This window comes from Monodelphis domestica, chromosome 4 (genome assembly GCF_027887165.1).
Source record: "Monodelphis domestica isolate mMonDom1 chromosome 4, mMonDom1.pri, whole genome shotgun sequence".
Taxonomy (NCBI): Eukaryota; Metazoa; Chordata; class Mammalia; order Didelphimorphia; family Didelphidae; genus Monodelphis; species Monodelphis domestica.
In genome coordinates this window covers 48,350,530-48,368,959 of record NC_077230.1, presented here as the reverse complement: position 1 = coordinate 48,368,959, position 18,430 = coordinate 48,350,530, and positions in this window count along the sequence as shown.

Here is an 18,430-nt window from a genome sequence, read left to right as displayed (position 1 = left end):
TAGAAATGTTCCAGTCTGCTGAAGGTCTTCTGGACAATGGATTCACCAGAATTTACCTTCTAGAGCTCTCACACCAGACCTGAAGCATAAGTAGAGAAGGTAAGATGAGCCCATATGAGGAAATGACATCTAGAATTGAGTAATCTAGAAAGGATTCCAAATTTATGTTGTAAATTAAATTTTAAAAATAACTGATTATGAATAACTACTCTGGTGGGAATATTAAATATGAACAGGATCTTCCAAAATTATTCACTGGAGGAATTTTGTGTGGATTTCCTGAACCATAGGGATAATGCTATAGATGTGTGAAACAGTGGCTAATTCATTCCAACAGCTGTGCTGTTTATGTTCTGTTGCTTAGAAGAGATAGCATGGACACTGTTTAATTATGTTGATTGATGGGATTTTTTAAAATATCACATTTATCTTCTTGGCTCTGTCATATTGATACTCCTAAGAGACATACTTTGGAGAAGCTTGCTTTGCTATGCGTGTCTTGTTTAAGAAGCATCATTTCTCTTTTTAATTGACTCATCAGCCATTTGCTGTCATGCTAGTCTTTTCCTGATTTAAGGATCCAGACTCTGCCTTTATATTTGGAATATAGCCTTTCCAGAAAGAACTGAACTTGGGAAGTACCAGGTAGAGATATATCTTTTTAAAAATTCTCTTGCATTTCACATAATCATGTCAGGATTCCTTTTCACATGATTTCTTCCTTAATTCTCTCCTCAGCCCCTTTTCCTCACCTACTCTCTGTTCCGCTGGTTGAAGGGAAATTGTGAATTCCCTCATCAGCAAGTGTCCTAAGTGATAAATATTGTGCTGCAACATAATTTGCACAGTAGATTCAAGTTGTAAGTAAAGCTGGAAAATACAGCAAAAATTAAAATATATTTTCTTCTTCTTCTGAAATTAACCCCCCAAAAGGAAGGTTCTGGTACTCAATATTCTCACAAAACTAGTATACTTACTGCTTCATGTAAAAAACATAGCACCTACTTATATCTGTACAGGCTGCTGCTCATTCCTATAGTACCCTTCTTCTTTACCTCTCCTTCTTGAATTCCCTATCTCCTTACTAGATTTATCTCAAGTGCCACTTTATCTCAACTTGTTCAGTAATTAGTGCTCTATGCTTCCCTAATTATTTTTCTGTGTATCTTTTACAAGTTGTTCTCCTACCTCCAACAGTAAAATGTAAGCTGTTTGAGAGTAGGTATTATTTTGTTCTTTTTTTCTTTCTATAGCCAGAACCTAATACAGTGTCCAGCATATAGCTTATTGCTTTTTAAATGCTTGCTGAATTGAATTGCAATTAAATATGTACTTTAAATTGTAATGCTTATTTGCAAGCTTATACTAGAGTTTAAATAGTTCAGTTATCCCAGTATATTTCCTAGACATTTGCTGATAATTCACCATATTTAGAAATCAAAGAACAATCTCCTCAATTTAGCAGTAGTGTCTTAAAGTGGATGTGAATTAGAATCAGGAAGTCCTAATTTCTAAATCTGCCATGCATTGCTTTAGTGTTGTGAAAGTGTTCATAATAAAACTGGTAATGCATGCATGATGATCGCCTTAAATGTGTCCTTCCCATTAAGCTTTCACTGCCATAGCCCATTAAATCTACAAGATATTGTCTCAGTTTTCTCCTTGATAACTTTATACTAAATGACTCTTTCCAGCAGGCAAGTAAGAGGTTATGTTACCTTCAATCACTGGTTTGAAAACTTCCACATACATGCAAAAAGCCTTCAGTAGATTTCTTTCTTTGGTATATGACAAGAATTTTACACTTATTCAACTCAAATGCCATTTTGATACATTTGACACCAACTCTATAAGAGCTACCTAGGAAGTAGATGGTTAAAAAATTTTAGTCATCAGGTCAAATGGGTACATGATCTAAACACAAAGGATGATGTCATAAATAAATTAAAGGAGCATAGACTAGTCTACCTGTCAGATCTATGGATAAGGAAGAATTTAGGACCAAACAAAAGATGGATAGCATTATAAAATGTAAAATGGATGTCTTATTATATTAATTTAAAAAAATTTACAAACAAAAGAAATGCAACCAAGATCAGAAAGAAAACAGAAAACTGGGTTTGGGGGGAGGAATTCTGTGCCAAGTATCTCTGATAAAGGATCAATTTCTCTATTATATAGAGAACTAATTCAAATTTATAAAAAGAAAAAGTCATTCTCCAATTAATAAATGGCCCAATTGGGGCAGTTTTCAGGTAAAGAAATCAAAATTTTCTATACACATATGAAAAAATTCTCTAAATCACTCTTGACTAGAGAGATGTAAATCAAAACAACTCTGAAATACTTCATCACAACTATCAGGATTGAGTAATGTGACAGAAAAGGAAAAAGATAAATGCTGGAAAGAATGCAGGGAAATTGGGACACAAATACATTGTTGGTAGAGTTGTGAACTGATCCAGTTATTCTAGAGAACGATTTGAAATTTTGTTTGAAGGACTCTAAAATTGTGCATACCCTTTAGTCCATCAATACTATTGTCAGCTCTGTGTTCCAAAGAGATAAAAAAGGGAAAGGCACCTCTTAGTAAAAATATTTTTGAAGCTCTTTTTTGTGTTAGCAAAGAATTGGAAATTATGGGGTTATCCATAACTTGGGAAATGGCTAACCAAGTTATGGTATATGATAGTGATAGATTACTATTGTTTCATAAGAAATGACAAGTAGGATGATTTCAGAAAAATCTGGAAAGTTTCCATGAATTAATGCAAAGTGAAATGAGCAGAACCAGAACACTGTATGCAGTGAAAGCAAGATTTTTTGATGAACATCTGTGAATGACCTAGTTATTCTCAGCAATACAATGATCCAAGATAAATGCCAGAGACTCATGATAAAAAAATAAAATCTGCTTTCTGAGAAAGAAGTGATGGATTCTAAATGTAGACTGACACCTACTATATTTCATTTTCTTTCTTATTTTTTAAAATTTGAGATCTCTTGCACAAAATGACATATGAAAAAATGTTTAACATGATTATACATCTTACCATCTCAGGGAGTGGGGGAGGAATAGGTAGAAGAAAGTTTCAGAAGAAGGGAAAAAATTGGGAAGTCAAATGCTTAAAAAATGAATTTAAAACATCATTTTTACATGCAATAAGGGAAAATAAAGTATTACTTTAAAAAACAAGTAGCTGATGAAAATTGAAAAAATGGAATTGGTGTTATGAATGATTTTGGAAAGTTGGTGGGAATATTTATGAAAGTGATGGCATAAACCCAAGTAATCAATAAATTATACCAAAGAAAAATTCTTTGGGATTTCTGGGTAAGCATGGCGGCAGTCTAAAGGCGGGTCACTTCCTTTCCCCAGCACATACCAATAAGGACTACCCCAAAAGACCTTAAGAATAATTTTCAGAAGAGTGGAGGAACTGTACAGTAGGGCACAGCATTGAAGGTGTGTGGGATTCGGGCTTTTCTAGTCTATAAGAGGGTGAAAGGGCTTCCACCCAAATGGGAGCCCATCTACCCTCCCCCAATTCCCACCTACAGAGCCAGAGCCAGAGCCAGCACACGCCAAGATGAGTGAGCAAGGGGTACCTCTGGGTCCTTGGGAGCTGACGACAACTGCAGGTGACCCACCCCTGAAAGCAGCTAGGCGGGAAACCCCTAAGTGGGAGAGAGCTCAGACCTTAGGTTCTCAGAGCCAGCGTGCCCACCAAAACCAGGGAGTGAGCGAGGAGTACTTCTAGAGTGACCAATGGGCACTTCTAGGTCCTTGGGAGCTGACAAGGACTGTCAGAGAACTACCCCTGAAAGCAGCTAGATTGGAAACTCAGGCGGGTAGGAGAGCGCAGACCTTGAGTGTCCCTGAGAAGGTAGCACTGAGAAGAGCTGCAAAGGACTGTGGAGATTTGAGAGCTTGCCTCAGGCAAAATCCTTGCTCCTCAACTATATACACAGAGAACCTGCCCAGCTGACTCAGATTTCTGAATAAAGAAGGAAAGGAAAACATCCAGGAAAATGGCTAATTGTGCACAGGTGCCTCAAAATCTTTCCAAAAAAAAAAAAAAAACCCAAAAAGAAGGTTGTGACCCTCGAGAATTTTTATAGAGGAAAAGTCCAGTCTACAAAGGAAATACTGGGTGAAATTCAAGCAAAGGCAAAACCTTAAAAAAATGGAAATTGTCCACAAGCCCTGGAAAAATATAGATTGGAGCTTATCAAACAAATGGAAGCCTTCTGGAAAGAGAAGAGGGAAATGGTTCCAAAAAAATGAGGAAATCATAGCTGAATACAAAAAGGTTAAAGCAGAAAACCAAAAAATTACAACAGAAAACAGGGCTTTAAGGACAAGAATTGAGCAACTGGAAATGAATGATTTTGCAAAACGGTAAGAATTAATAGAGCAAAGTAAAAAGACTGACAAAATAGAAGAAAACATAAAATACCTCACTGACAAGGTGACAGATAAGGAAAACAGAGGGAGAGACAATTTGAGAATTATTGGTCTACTGGAAAAGCCAGAAATAAACAGAAACCTTGACACCATATTACAAGAAATCATCCAAGAAAACTGCCCTGCAGTTCTTGAACAAGGGGGGAAAATGGACATTGAAAGAGTTCATAGAACACCCTCTACACTAAACTCCCCCACCAAAAAAAAAAAAACAACTCCCAGAAATGTAATTGCCAAATTCTAGAGCTTTCAAGCTAAAGAGAAAATCCTATAAGAAGCCAAAAAAGAAACTATTCAGATACAAAGGAGCACAAATCAGGATCACACAAGACTGGGAGCTTCCACACTAAAGGACCACTAGGCCTGAAACACAATACTCAGAAAGGCAAGAGAACTGGGTCTTCAATAAAGAATCACCTATCCATCAAAACTGACTATATACTTCCAGGGGAAAGTGTGGGCATTCAACAAAATAGAATATTTCTAAGTATTTGGAGAGAAAAGACCAGAACCCAGTGGAAAGTTTGATATCCAAACACAAAGATCAAGAGGAACATGAAAAGGTAAATATGAAAGTGAGGGAAAAGAAGAAAAATGATTTTTTTAAAAAATTCAAACTCTATTCTTTAAGAGCTACAATTAGATCAAATTATATATATTAATATATGGGGAAAATCTTATTTGTAACTCTCAAAAATGTTTTATTATTATAGTAAATAGAAGAATCATTTATAGGAAAAGATTCGGGCATTAAAGATAATAAAATGATATTCAAAAAACGGGAGTGGGGGAAACAATGATGGTACTAAGAGATACTTGAAGAAATAAAATAAATAGAATAATCTTTGTCACACAAAGATACACATGGGAAGGGGAGGGGAAGAATACTCTTATAAGAAAGAGAGGAAGAGAGTGCTAATAGGTAATACTCGAATATTACTCTCAGTGAAATCAATTCAGAGAGTGAAGAGCATTTAGATCCATTGTGATCTTGAAGTCTATCTTATCTTACAGGGGAAGATAGAAGGGAAACTATGGGGGGTTGGGGGAAGGGAATTTTTAAAAAAAGAGAGGGAAGGAGAGAGGGGAGAGAACTTAACATACCCTAGAAAAACAAGAAGGGAACAAAAAGGGATGGGCCAGAAAGGGAAGCATACCAAGGGAGGGGAATAGGGAGGATTAACTAAAAGAAAACAACTGGGTTAAAAGAATATAGCAAAAGAAGAAAGGTCAGAACTAGGAGAGGATATCGAAATACTATCTAATTCAAAAGTGACAATCATAACTTTGAATATGAATGGGATGAACTCGCCCATAAAATGTAGACGAATAGGAGAGTGGATTAGAGTCCAGAATACTACCATATGTTGTCTACAAGAAACACACATGAGATGAGTAGATACTCATGAGGTCAGAATTAAAGGGTGGAGCAAGACCTATTGGGCCTCAACTGACAGAAAGAAGGCAGGAGTTGCAATCATGATATCTGACAAAGCCAAAGTAAAAATAGACCTGATTAAAAGGGATAGGGAAAGTAAATAAATCCTGATAAAAGGGAGTATAGATAATAAGGAAATATCACTGATCAACATGTATAACCAAATGAAATAGCACCCCAATTTCTTTCTTTTTTTTTAACATTATTTGATTTGGTCATTTCCAAACATTATTCATTGGAGACAAAGATCATTTTCTTTTCCTCCCCCATCCCCTCCCAGTACCTCTCCCATAACCAACGCTCGATTCCACTGGGTATCACATGTGTTCCTGATTCGAATCCATTTCAATGTTGTCGGTATTTCCATTAGAGTGTTCATTTAGAGTCTCTCCTCAGTCATATCCCCTCAAACTCTGTAGTCAAGCAGTTGCTTTTCCTTGGTGTTTTTACTCCCACAGTTTGTCCTTTGCCTGTGGATAGTGTTTATTTCTCCTAGATCCCTGCAGATTGTTCAGGGACATTGTATTGACACTAATGGAGAAGTCCATTATGTTTGATTGTATCACAGTGTATCAGTCTCTGTACAATCGTTTCCTGGTTCTGCTCCTTTAACTCTGCAACACTAACTAGAGGTTGTTCCAGTTCACATGGAATTCCTCCAGTTCATTATTCCTTTGAGCACAATAGTATTCCATCACCAACATATACCACAATTTGTTCAGCCATTCTCCAATTGAAGGGCATCCCCTCATTTTCAAATTTTTGGACACCACAAAGAGTGCAGCTATGAATATTCTTGTACAAGTCTTTTTCCTTATTATCTCTTTGGGATACAAACCCAGCAGTGCTATGGCTGGATCAAAGGGCAGACATTCTTTTATCGCCCTTTGGGCATAGTTCCAAATTGCCCTCCAGAATGGTTGGATCAATTCACAACTCCACCAGCAATGAATTAATGTCCCTACTTTGCCACATCCCCTCCAACACTCATTACTTTCCTTTGCTGTCATGTTAGCCAGTCTGCTAGGTGTGAGGTGATACCTCAGAGTTGTTTTGATTTGCATCTCTCTGATTATAAGAGATTTAGAACACTTCTTCATGTGCTTATTAATAGTTTTGATTTCATTATCTGAAAACTGCCTATTCATGTCCCTTGCCCATTTATCAATTGGAGAATGGCTTGATTTTTTGTACAATTGATTTAGCTCTTTGTAAATTTGAGTAATTAAACCTTGTCAGAGGTTTTTGCTATGAAGATTGTTTCCCAATTTGTTGCTTCCCTTCTGATTTTAATTACATTGGTTTTGTTTGTACAAAAACTTTTTAATTTGATATAGTCAAAATTATTTATTTTACATTTTGTGACTCTTTCTAAATCTTGCTTTGTTTTAAAATTTTTCCCTTCCCAAAGGTCTGACATTTATACTATTCTGTGTTCGCCTAATTTACTTATAGTTTCCTTCTTTATGTTCTAGTCATTCACCAACTTTGAATTAATCTTGGTGTAGGGTGTGAGGTGTTGAAGCAAACCTAATCTCTCTCACACTGTCTTCCAATTTTCCCAGCAGTTTTTATAAACTAGTGGATTTTTGTCCCCAAAGCTGGGATCTTTGGGTTTATCATATACTGTCTTGCTGAGGTCACTTACCCCAAGTCTATTCCACTGATCCTCCTTTCTGTCTCTTAGCCAATATCAAATTGTTTTGATGACCACTGCTTTATAATATAGTTTGAGATCTGGGACTGCAAGGCACCTTCCTTTGTATTTTTTTCCATTATTTCCATGGATATCCTTGATCCTTTGTTCTTCCAAATGAACTTTGTTATGGTTTTTTCCAAATCACTAAATTTTTTTTTTGGAAGTTCAATGGGTATGGCACTAAATAGATGAATAAGTATGGATAGGATGGTCATTTTTATTATATTGGCTCATTCTATCCAGGAGCAGTTAATGTTTTTCCAATTGCTGAAGTCTAGTTTTAGTTGTGTGGAGACTGTTTTGTAGTTTTGTTCATATAGTTCCTGCGTTTGTCTCAGGAGATAGATTCCTAACTATTTTATTTTGTCTAAGGTGATTTTGAATGGGATTTCTCTTTCTAATTCTTGCTGCTAAGCTGTGTTAGAAATATATAGAAATGCTGAAGACTTATGTGGGTTTATTTTGTAACCTGAAACTTTGCTAAAATTGTTGATTATATCGACTATCTTTTTGGTTGAATCTCTAGGATTCTTTAAGTAGACCATCATGTCATCTGCAAAGAACGATAACTTGGTCTCCTCCTTGCCTATTTTTTGCCTTCATTTCTAATTCTTCCCTAATTGCTACTGCTAGTGTTTCTAGTACAATGTAAAATAATACAGGTGATAATGGGCATCTTTGTTTCACTCCTGATCTTATTGGGAATGCATCTAGTTTATCCCCATTGCAGATGATGTTTGCTTATGGTTTTAGGTATATACTGTTTATTATTTTTAGGAACAACCCTTCTATTTCTATGCTTTCTAGTGTTTTTAATCGGAATGGGTGTTGTATTTTATCAAAGGCTTTTTCTGTGTCTATTGAAATAATCATGTGATTTTTGTTGGTTTGCTTGTTGATATGGTCAATTATGTGGATGGTTTTCTAATATTGAGCCAGCCCTACATCCCTGGTATAAATCCTACTTGATCATGGTGAATGACCCTTCTGAACACTTGCTGGAGTGTTTTAGCTAGTATCCTTTTTAAGATTTTTTGCATCTATATTCATTAGGGAGATAGGTCTATAATTTTCTCTCTGTTTTTGACCTGCCTGGCTTTGGAATCAGTACCATGTTTGTGTCATAAAAGGAATTTGGTAGAACTCCCTCTTTGCGTATTATGTCAAATAGTTTGTATAATATTGGGATTAGCTGTTCTTTGAATGTTTGATAGAATTCACTTGTGAATCCATTAGATCCTGGGGATTTTTTCCTAGGGAGTTCTTTGATGGCCTGTTGGATTTCTTTTTCTGATATGGGATTATTTAAGAATTCTTTCTTCTTCTGTTAGTCTAAGCAGTTTATATTTTTGTAAATATTCATCCATATTGCCTAGATGGGTATATTTATTTCCATGTAATTGGGCAAGGTAGTTTTTAATGATTGCCTTAATTTCCTTTTCATTGGAGGTGATGTTCCCCTTTTCATCTTTGATGCTGTTAATTTGCTTTTTATCTTTTCTTTTTTTAATTAGATTGACCAGTACATTGTCTATTTTGTTTGTTTTTTTTTCAAAGTACCAGCTTCTCATCTTTTTAATTAGTTCAATAGTTCTATCACTTTCGATTTTATTAATTTCTCCCTTAATTTTTAGGATCTATATTTTGGTTTTCTTCTGGGGGGTTTTAATTAGTTTACTTTCAAGTTTTTTTTTTATTCCATTTCCTATTCATTGATCTCTTCCCTCCCTAGTTTGTTAATATATGCACTCAGGGATATGAATTTACCTCTGATTACCACTTTGACTGCATCTCAAAAGGTTTGAAAGGATGTCTCGCCATTGTCATTTTCTTTGATGAAATTATTAATTGTTTCTATGATTTCTTCTCTAACTAAATGATTTTGGAGTATCATATTGTTTAGTTTCCAATTAGTTTTTCATTTGGTTTTCCATGTACCATTACTGATCGTTATTTTTATTGCCTTGTGGTCTGAAAAGGCTGCATTTATTATTTCTGCTTTTCTGCATTTGTGTGCCATGTTTCTGTGACCTAATGTATGGTCAATCTTTGTGAATGAGCCATGTGGTGCTGAGAAGAAGGTGTATTCCTTTTTATCCCTATTTATTTTTCTCCATATGTCTATTAATTCTAATTTTTCTAAGATGTCATTCACTTCTTTTACCTCTTTCTTATTTATTTTTTGATTTGATTTATCTAAATTTGATAATGGTTGGTTCAAGTCTCCCACTAATATGGTTTTACTGTCTATTTCTTCCTTCAATTCTCCTAGTTTCTCCATTAGAAATTTGGGTGCTATATTATTTGGTACATATATGTTGATTAGTGATATTTCCTCATTATCGAAAGTCTCTTTTAACAAAATATAATTACCTTCCCTATCCCTTTTGATCAGGTCTATTTTTGCTTTGGCTTCATCAGATATCATGATTGCCACTCCTGCCTTCTTTCTATCAGTTGAGGCCCAGAAGGTCTTACTCTATCCTTTAATTCTGACCTTGTGAGTGTCTTCTCGCCTCACGTGTGTTTCTTGAAGACAACATATGGTAGGGTTTTCTATTCTAATCTATTCTGCTATTTATATATGTTTTATGGGTGAGTTCATCCCATTCACATTCAAAGTTATGATTGTCACTTGTGGACTCCCTGGCCTTTTGATATCCTCCCCTAAATCTGATCTTTCTTCTTTCGCTATAACCTTTTAAGCCAGTCATTTAATTCAAATCAGTCCCCCTAGTCCCCTCCCTTGATATGTTTCCCTTTCTAGCCCCTCCATTTTTGTTCCCTAACCCCCTTGGTTTTCCCTTCTCCATTACCTTGATGGATAAGATAAAATTCAAGATCCCAGTGGATCTGGATACTATTCCTTTTCAGAGTTGATTTCACTGAGTGTAAGGTTTACATAAAAACTCTCTTCCTCTCCTTCTTATTGGAGAATTCTTCCCCACTCCTTCCCATGTGTATCTTTCTGTGAGAAAGATTATTGTATTTCATTTTTTTTTCTATTTCTTGGAGTATAACTTAGTAACATCAATGATTACCCCCTCCCTTTCTCTTTCTATCCCCCCCCCTTCTCCATATCATCTTGATGCCCCAAACTTTCTTTATGCATGATTCTTCTTACTACTCTAATGATGCATACAATTTTTGAGAGTTACACATTACATTTTCCCCATATATTAATATATATATATATACATAATTTTATATAAATGTAGTCCTTATAGAAAACAGTTTGAATAAAAGAAAATGATAACATTTTTCTCCTTTTCCCTTTCCTTCATATTTACCTGTTCATGTCTCTCTTGCTCTTTGTGTTTGGATGTCAAACTTTCCACAGAGCTCTGGTCTTTTCTTTACAAACACTTGGAAATCTTGTGTTTTTTTTGAATGCCCATACTTCCCCTGAAAGTATATAATCAGTTTTGATGGATAGCTGATTCTTGGTTGAAGACCCAGCCTTCTTGCTTTTCTGAATATAATGTTCCATTCCTTATAGTCTTTCAGAGGGGAAATTGGTAGGTCCTGTGTGACCCTGATTGATGTCCCTTTATATCTAAATTGTCTCTTTCTGGCTTCTTGTAAGATATTTTCTTTTGTTTGAGAGCTTTGGAATTTGGCAATTACATTCCTGGTAGTTGACTTTTGGGGATTTAGTGAAGAGGGTGTTCTGTGAACTCTTTCAATGCATATTTTGTCCCCTTGTTCTAGAATCTCTGGGCAATTTTCTTTAATGATATCATGTATTATGATATCAAGATTACAGTTTATTTCTGGCTTTTCTGGTAGACCAATGATTCTTAGATTGTCTCTCTTTCCTCTGTTTTCTAGGTCTGTCACCTTGTCAGTGAGATATTTTATGTTATCTTCTAATTCTTTAGTCTTTTGACTTTGCTTTATTAATTCTTGCTCTTTTGCAAGATCATTGTCTTCCAGTTGCCTGATTCTGACCTTTAAAGACTGATTTTCCTTTTCAGTTTGGTCTGACCTATTTTTTGAGGCTTTGAACTGTTTCAACATTTGCATATTTTGGCCTCACAGTTTGCTGAATTCCTTTTGCATTATTTCTCATTTTTCCTGCCAAAAGGCTTCCATCTTTCTGATAATTTCTGATTTAAATTCTTCAAGAGTTTGTGGAGAATTGCCATTTCCTTTGGAAGGGTTTGGAGCAATTGTTTGTGTTTCCTCTTCTATCTCCTCTGTATTTTGTATTTTTGCTTCATAAAATGTGTCCAAAGTCACCCCCTTCTTCTTGCTTTTCTTGGTGTTTGGAGGCTGTTGCCCTTCTGAGGTGTTTGCCATCTCTATGGTTTTTCTTCCCCTTTCCAGTCAGAAATCTGAGTGAGGAGGACTGGCTCTTAGTGTATCTGTTTGATGATCCGAGGCTTTAGCCCCAGGCAAATTGTCCATTCTCCGCAGCTGAGCTGTCTTCCTGGGGAATTCCAGGATCTGTCCTCCCCTGCCTGCCAGCGTTTCAGGTGTTACTGATCTCAGTTCTCTCCAGTTGCTTCTCCCCTGCCTTACTTCCAAGCTCTGAGCCTGGCACAGCACTGTTTGCAAGGTACCACAGTGCCTTTGCCCAACCTAAGGTTCCTGTCCTTTTGGAGGTCCTGCACTCTAGGTGGGGAAGGGTCCTGGCCTGCCTGAGCTCTGAGGGCTCCTGATGGGATTAGGTTCAACTGGGTTGGTTTGGATGTGCCCCGAGGCAAAAACCTCCAGTGAGACTCTGATGGAAGTAACCAGCCATGGGGCTACAGGCTCCCCCCATCTCTCTCAGGCTAAATCCCTGCCATCTGTATTGGATGCTCCAAGACTGGTCCAGGTTGCTTTCAATGTGCTCCCTTCAGAAAATCATCTTTACTGGCCCTATGGTTCCTGATGCTACTGTGGGATCAGCGCTCTGGGTTGGGGGAGAGGGGTCCTGGGACCTTCCTTTGGCATTCCCCTTAGACTCGAGTGTTCTAGGATTCTGGCTTTTGGGTGATGTACCTTTTGATTTGAGTCTAGAAGGAGAGTTTCCCGACTCTGTCTTGTTGTTAAGTTTGAATTTCCATCCCCTAGGAGCATTCAGTTTGTGATCGGTAAGGAAGGGTTTTCAGAGGTCTGAACTTTTGCTGCTTCTAAGCCGCAATCTTGACTGGAAGTCCAGCACACAAATTTCTAATGGAGAAACTAGTAGAATTGAAGGAGGAAATAGACAGTAAAACTATACTAGTGGAAGACCTGAACCTACCACTATCAAATTTAGATAAATCAAATAAAAAATTAAATAAGAAAGAGGCAAAAGAGGTGAATGGAATCTTAGAAAAATTAGAGTTAGTAGATATATGGAGAAAAATAAATAGGGACAAAAAGTAATACACTTTCTTTTTAGCAGCACATGGTACATTCACAAAAATTTACCATAAACTAGGTTATAAAAACATGGCATACAACTGCAGAAAAGCAAAAATAATGAATGCAATCTTTTCATATTATAAGGCAATAAAAATAATGATCAGTAAGGGTACATGGTGAGCCAAATCAAAAATTAATTGGAAATTAATATGATTCTCCAAAATTGACTAGTCAGAGAACAAATCATAGAAATAATTAATAATTTCATTGAAGAAAATGACAATGATGAGACATCCTTTCAAACTATATGGGAGGGCAGAGGTCAATGAATTGGACATGGAAATCAAAAAATTTGAAAGTGAAAAAATTAAAAAACCCAAGAAGAACACCAAATTAGAGATCCTAAAAATTAAGGGAGAAATTAATAAAATCAAATGTGATAGAATTATTGAAGTAATAAATAAGACTAGAAACTGGTATTTTGAAAAAAACAAATAAAATAGACAAAATGTTGGTCAATCTAATAAAAAAGAGGAAAGAAGAAAATCAAATTAACAGTATCAGGGTTGGAAAGGTAGAACTCAATTCGAATAAAGAGGAAATTAAGGCAATCATTAAAAACTATTTTGACCAATTATATGGCAATAAATATGCTAATCTTTGTCATATGGATGAATATTTACAAAATATAATTTGTCTAGCTTAACAGAAGAAGAAATAGAATTTTTAAATTTAAATCAGAAAAGAAATTGAACAGGCCATCAAAGAATGCCCCAAGAAACAATCCCCAGTGCTTGAATTCACAAGTGAATTCTATCAAATATTCAAAGAACAGCTAATTCCAATACTATACAAACTATTTGACATAATAAGCAAAGAGGGAGTTCTACCAAATTCATTTTACAACACAAATATGCTTTTGATCCCAAAGCCAAGCAGGCCAAAAACAGAGAAAGAAAACTGCAAACTAATCTCCTTAATGAACATAGATGCAAAAATCTTAAACAGGATATTAGCAAAACAATTCCAGCAAGTCATCACGAGGGTTATTCACAATAATCAGGTGGGATTTATACACGGAATGCAAGGATGGTTCAATATCAGGAAAACGATCCACATAATTGACCATATCAGCAAGCAAACCAACAAAAATCACATAATTATCTCAATAGATACAGAAAAAGCCTTTGACAAAATACAACACCCATTCCTATTGAAAACACTAGAAAGTATAGGAATAGAAGGGTCTTTCCTAAAAATAATAAACAATATATATCTAAAATCATTAGCAAATATCATCTGCAATGGGGATAAACTAGATGCATTCCTAATAAGATCAGGAGTGAAACAAGGATGCCCATTATCACCTTTATTATTCAACATTGTATTAGAAACACTAGCAGTAGCAATTAGAGAAGAAAAAGCAATTGAGGGTATTAAAATTGGCAGTGAGGAGACCAAGCTATCACTCTTTGTGGATGACATGATGGTCTACTTAAAGAATCTTAGAAAATCAACTTAAAAGCCAGTGGAAATAATGAACAACTTTAGCAAAGTTTCAGGATAGAAAATAAATTCACATAAGTCTTCAGCATTTCTATGTATCTCCAACAGCGTATCTCAGCAGCAGGAATTAGAAAGAGAAATTCCATTCAATATCGCCTTAGACAATATAAAATACTTAGAAATCTATATGCTGAGCCAAACACAGGAACTATATGAACACAACTACAAAACACTTTCCACACAAATAAAACTAGATTTGAGCAATTAGAAAAACATTAACTGCCTATGGGTAGAAAGAGCTAATATAATAAAAATGACCATCTATACAAACTTATCTATCTATTTAGTGCCCTACCCATTGAACTTCCAAAAAAAAAATTTTACTGAATGAGAAAAAACCATAACAAAGTTCATTTGGAAGAACAAAGGATCAAGGATATCCAGGAGAAATAATGAAAAAAAAAATACAAAGGAAGGTGCCTTCCAGTCCCAGATCTCAAACTATATTATAAAGCAGTGGTCATCAAAACAATTTGGTACTGACTAAGAGACAGAAAGGAGGATCAGTGGAATAGACTTGGGGTAAGTGACCTCAGCAAGACAGTCTATGACAAGTCCAAAGATTCCAGTCTTTGGGACAAACATCCACCATTTAATAAAAAACTGCTGGGAAAATTGGAAGACATTGTGGGAGAGATTATGTTTGGATCAACACCTCACACCCTACACCAAGATGAACTCAGAATGGATGAACAACTTGAATGTAAAGAAGAACACAATAAGAAAATTACATGAACACAGAACAGTATACATGTCAGACCTTTGGGAAGGGAAAGACTTTAAAACCAAGCAAGACTTAGAAAGAGTCACAAAATGTAAAATAAATAATTTTGACTATATCAAATTAAAAAGGTTTTGTACAAACAAAACCAATGTAATTAAAATCAGAAGGGAAGCAACAAATTGGGAAACAATCTTCATAGCAAAAACCTCTGACAAGGTTTAATTACTCAAATTTACAAAGAGCTAAATCAATTGTACAAAAAAATCAAGCCATTCTCCAATTGATAAATGGGCAAGGGACATGAATAGGCAGTTTTCAGATAATGAGATCAAAACTATTAATAAGCACATGAAGAAGTGTTCTAAATCTCTTATAATCAGAGAGATGCAAATCAAAACAACTCTGAGGTATCACCTCACACCTAGCAGACTGGCTAACATGACAGCAAAGGAAAGTAATGAGTGTTGGAGGGGATGTGGCAAAGTAGGGACATTAATTCATTGCTGGTGGAGTTGTGAATTGATCCAACCATTCTGGAGGGCAATTTGGAACTATGCCCAAAGGGCGATAAAAGAATGTCTGCCCTTTGATCCAGCCATAGCACTGCTGGGTTTGTATCCCAAAGAGATAATAAGGAAAGACTTGTACAAGAATATTCATAGCTGCACTCTTTGTGGTGTCCAAAAATTTGAAAATGAGTGGATGCCCTTCAATTGGAGAATGGCTGAACAAATTGTGGTACATGGTGATGATGGAATACTATTGTGCTCAAAGGAATAATAAAGTGGAGGAATTCCGTGGGGACTGGAACACCTTCCAGGAAGTGATGCAGAGTGAAAAGGAGCAGAACCAGGAGAACATTGTACACAGAGACTGATACACTGTGGTACAATTAAATATAATGGACTTCTCCATTAGTGTCAATGCAATGTCCCTGAACAATCTGCAGGGATCTAGGAGAAATAAACACTATCCACAAGCAAAGGACAAACTGTGGGAGTAAAACCACCAAGGAAAGATAACTGCTTGACAACAGGGACCGAGGGTATATGATTGGGGATTTAGACTCTAAATGAACATCCTAGTGCAAATCCCAACAACATGGAAATGGATTCGGATCAAGGACAACATGTGATACCCAGTGGAATAATGTATCGGCTCTGGGAGGGGTGGCGGGAGGGGAGGAAGGGAAAGAAAATGATTTTTGTATTTAATGGATAATGTTTGAAATTGACCAAATAAAAATAATGTTTAAAAGAAAAGAAATCCTTTGGAACAAAATAATTGCTGATTAGTTTTGCTTTTACTGCTATGGTTGTTGTTATTTTGCTTCTGTTGGTTTGTTTTTGTTTTTTATTTGGTGGAACTATACTGGGTGAAAACCTTTATTATATAAAATATTTTCACATGATGCTCCCTTTAACTTGGAATTTATATTGGATTCTATTCTAGAGAGATGATAAGGAATTTACTTAGAACCATAATGGGCATTAATTATCTCAGTAAAACTTCATGATTTTTTTCTAGCTTATCTTATGACATTTTCAAGAGAACAATTTTCCATATGGACATTGAATACTATCTATTATAGAAACAAAGTTATTTTCTTTAATTTGTATCTTTTAGAAAACTTGATGCATCAGTTGGATTTATGTCTTTATATTTAATAAGTACATTCATTGATTTAAAAAACTTTTAATGACATAACACCATTTTACCATGTTTAATTATTACACGGTACTTCTGTAGTTTGTGTCAAGTATAGCTTTTCAATGTCTTTAGTTTCCTTTAGCTTTTCTGTCTTCAATTTCATATAACAACACTCTTTTTCTAATTTCCTCTAAACTGGGTTTAGAAATGACAATAGTTCTTGGATTTGTCACACACTCTTCTGTAACACATCACTAAATAAATTGGAGCTGGGGATGTCATTGACAAAAATCTATGTGAAGTCCTTGCCTATAATTGGTAAGCTGTATTTTTAGTTTCTTTATGATGTAGTTCGAATATGATAAAAAAACAACAATCATATCTTCATCCTATTTTGACTGTAAGCATAGTATACCTGCAATGGATTTAAGCACCATTTCTACTGAAGCATTTCTAGCAGATAAGATATTGATATTCTTATTTATTTCAGTATATCTTATATTCTTGTATAGTAATAGAGCAGTGAGGACTGCCTCTTGGCACTCTATCTTCTGTCAACCTAATAATAACAAAGCTTCTGAGCAAAGCCATCTGGAAAACATATGCCTCCTTGTCTCTATGATTCTGTTTGTAGGACTTTTATCACACTGGCTCTGGTTCTGACCCATTCTGTAGAATATTCAAAGCTTAATTAGTTGGACTTTCAGGATTCCAGCCAAGCCATCACAGCAACCAGACCAGTCTCAGGGCTCATGAATTCACCACTTTATAGCATCCTGGCTAGAATTTTCTTGCTTTGCCATTGCTCTCTCTTTAATATAAATGAAAGGTAACAAATGATATTATTACTACTACTACTAATAATAATAAATAATAAAATTCAAGTGACCTAAAAGTCAATTGAAATATTCGGAGTGGCTTGAGGTTAGCTGTATTTTACTTATATAAAATAAGTAGTATAAAGGAAATCCTTAAGGTAATGCAAAAACAGAAATAAGTTGCTCATATAACAAGGTGACAAACTGAGCAAGAGCAAGAGATACATGGATTCAACATACTTTAGTATTCATAAAATACTAAAAGAAAGAGAAACAGAAAAAAAAGTCTATAGAACCTGGAAAATATGCAAAAATCACAGTAGATAAGGAGAAATCCAAGGGTTATCAGACTATACTGATGTGACTGTGATTATCTAATGACTGTAACTTAAAATTATTCTAGTCTATTTCTTCAAAAAATGATAGACCAGTTGTACTATGAGCTCCTGTTATGTATTTCCAGCAAAGAAGACTAAGAAGGACAGAGAGATGGGTAGGAGAAGAACCAGGAATGAGATGTCCCCAAAACTAGAGAGAAGAGAATATCAAGCAGAAGATGGTGATTAACCATGTCAAAAACTGCAGAGATGTGAAAAAGAATGAAAAAGATAGAGAAGGCCATTGCATTTGCCATGTAAGAGATCATTCTTAACTTTGGAAAGAGCAAGAAAGAGGAGGTACTTATTAAAGATGGCCTTCTCAAGGAATTTAGCCACAAATCACTGAAGAG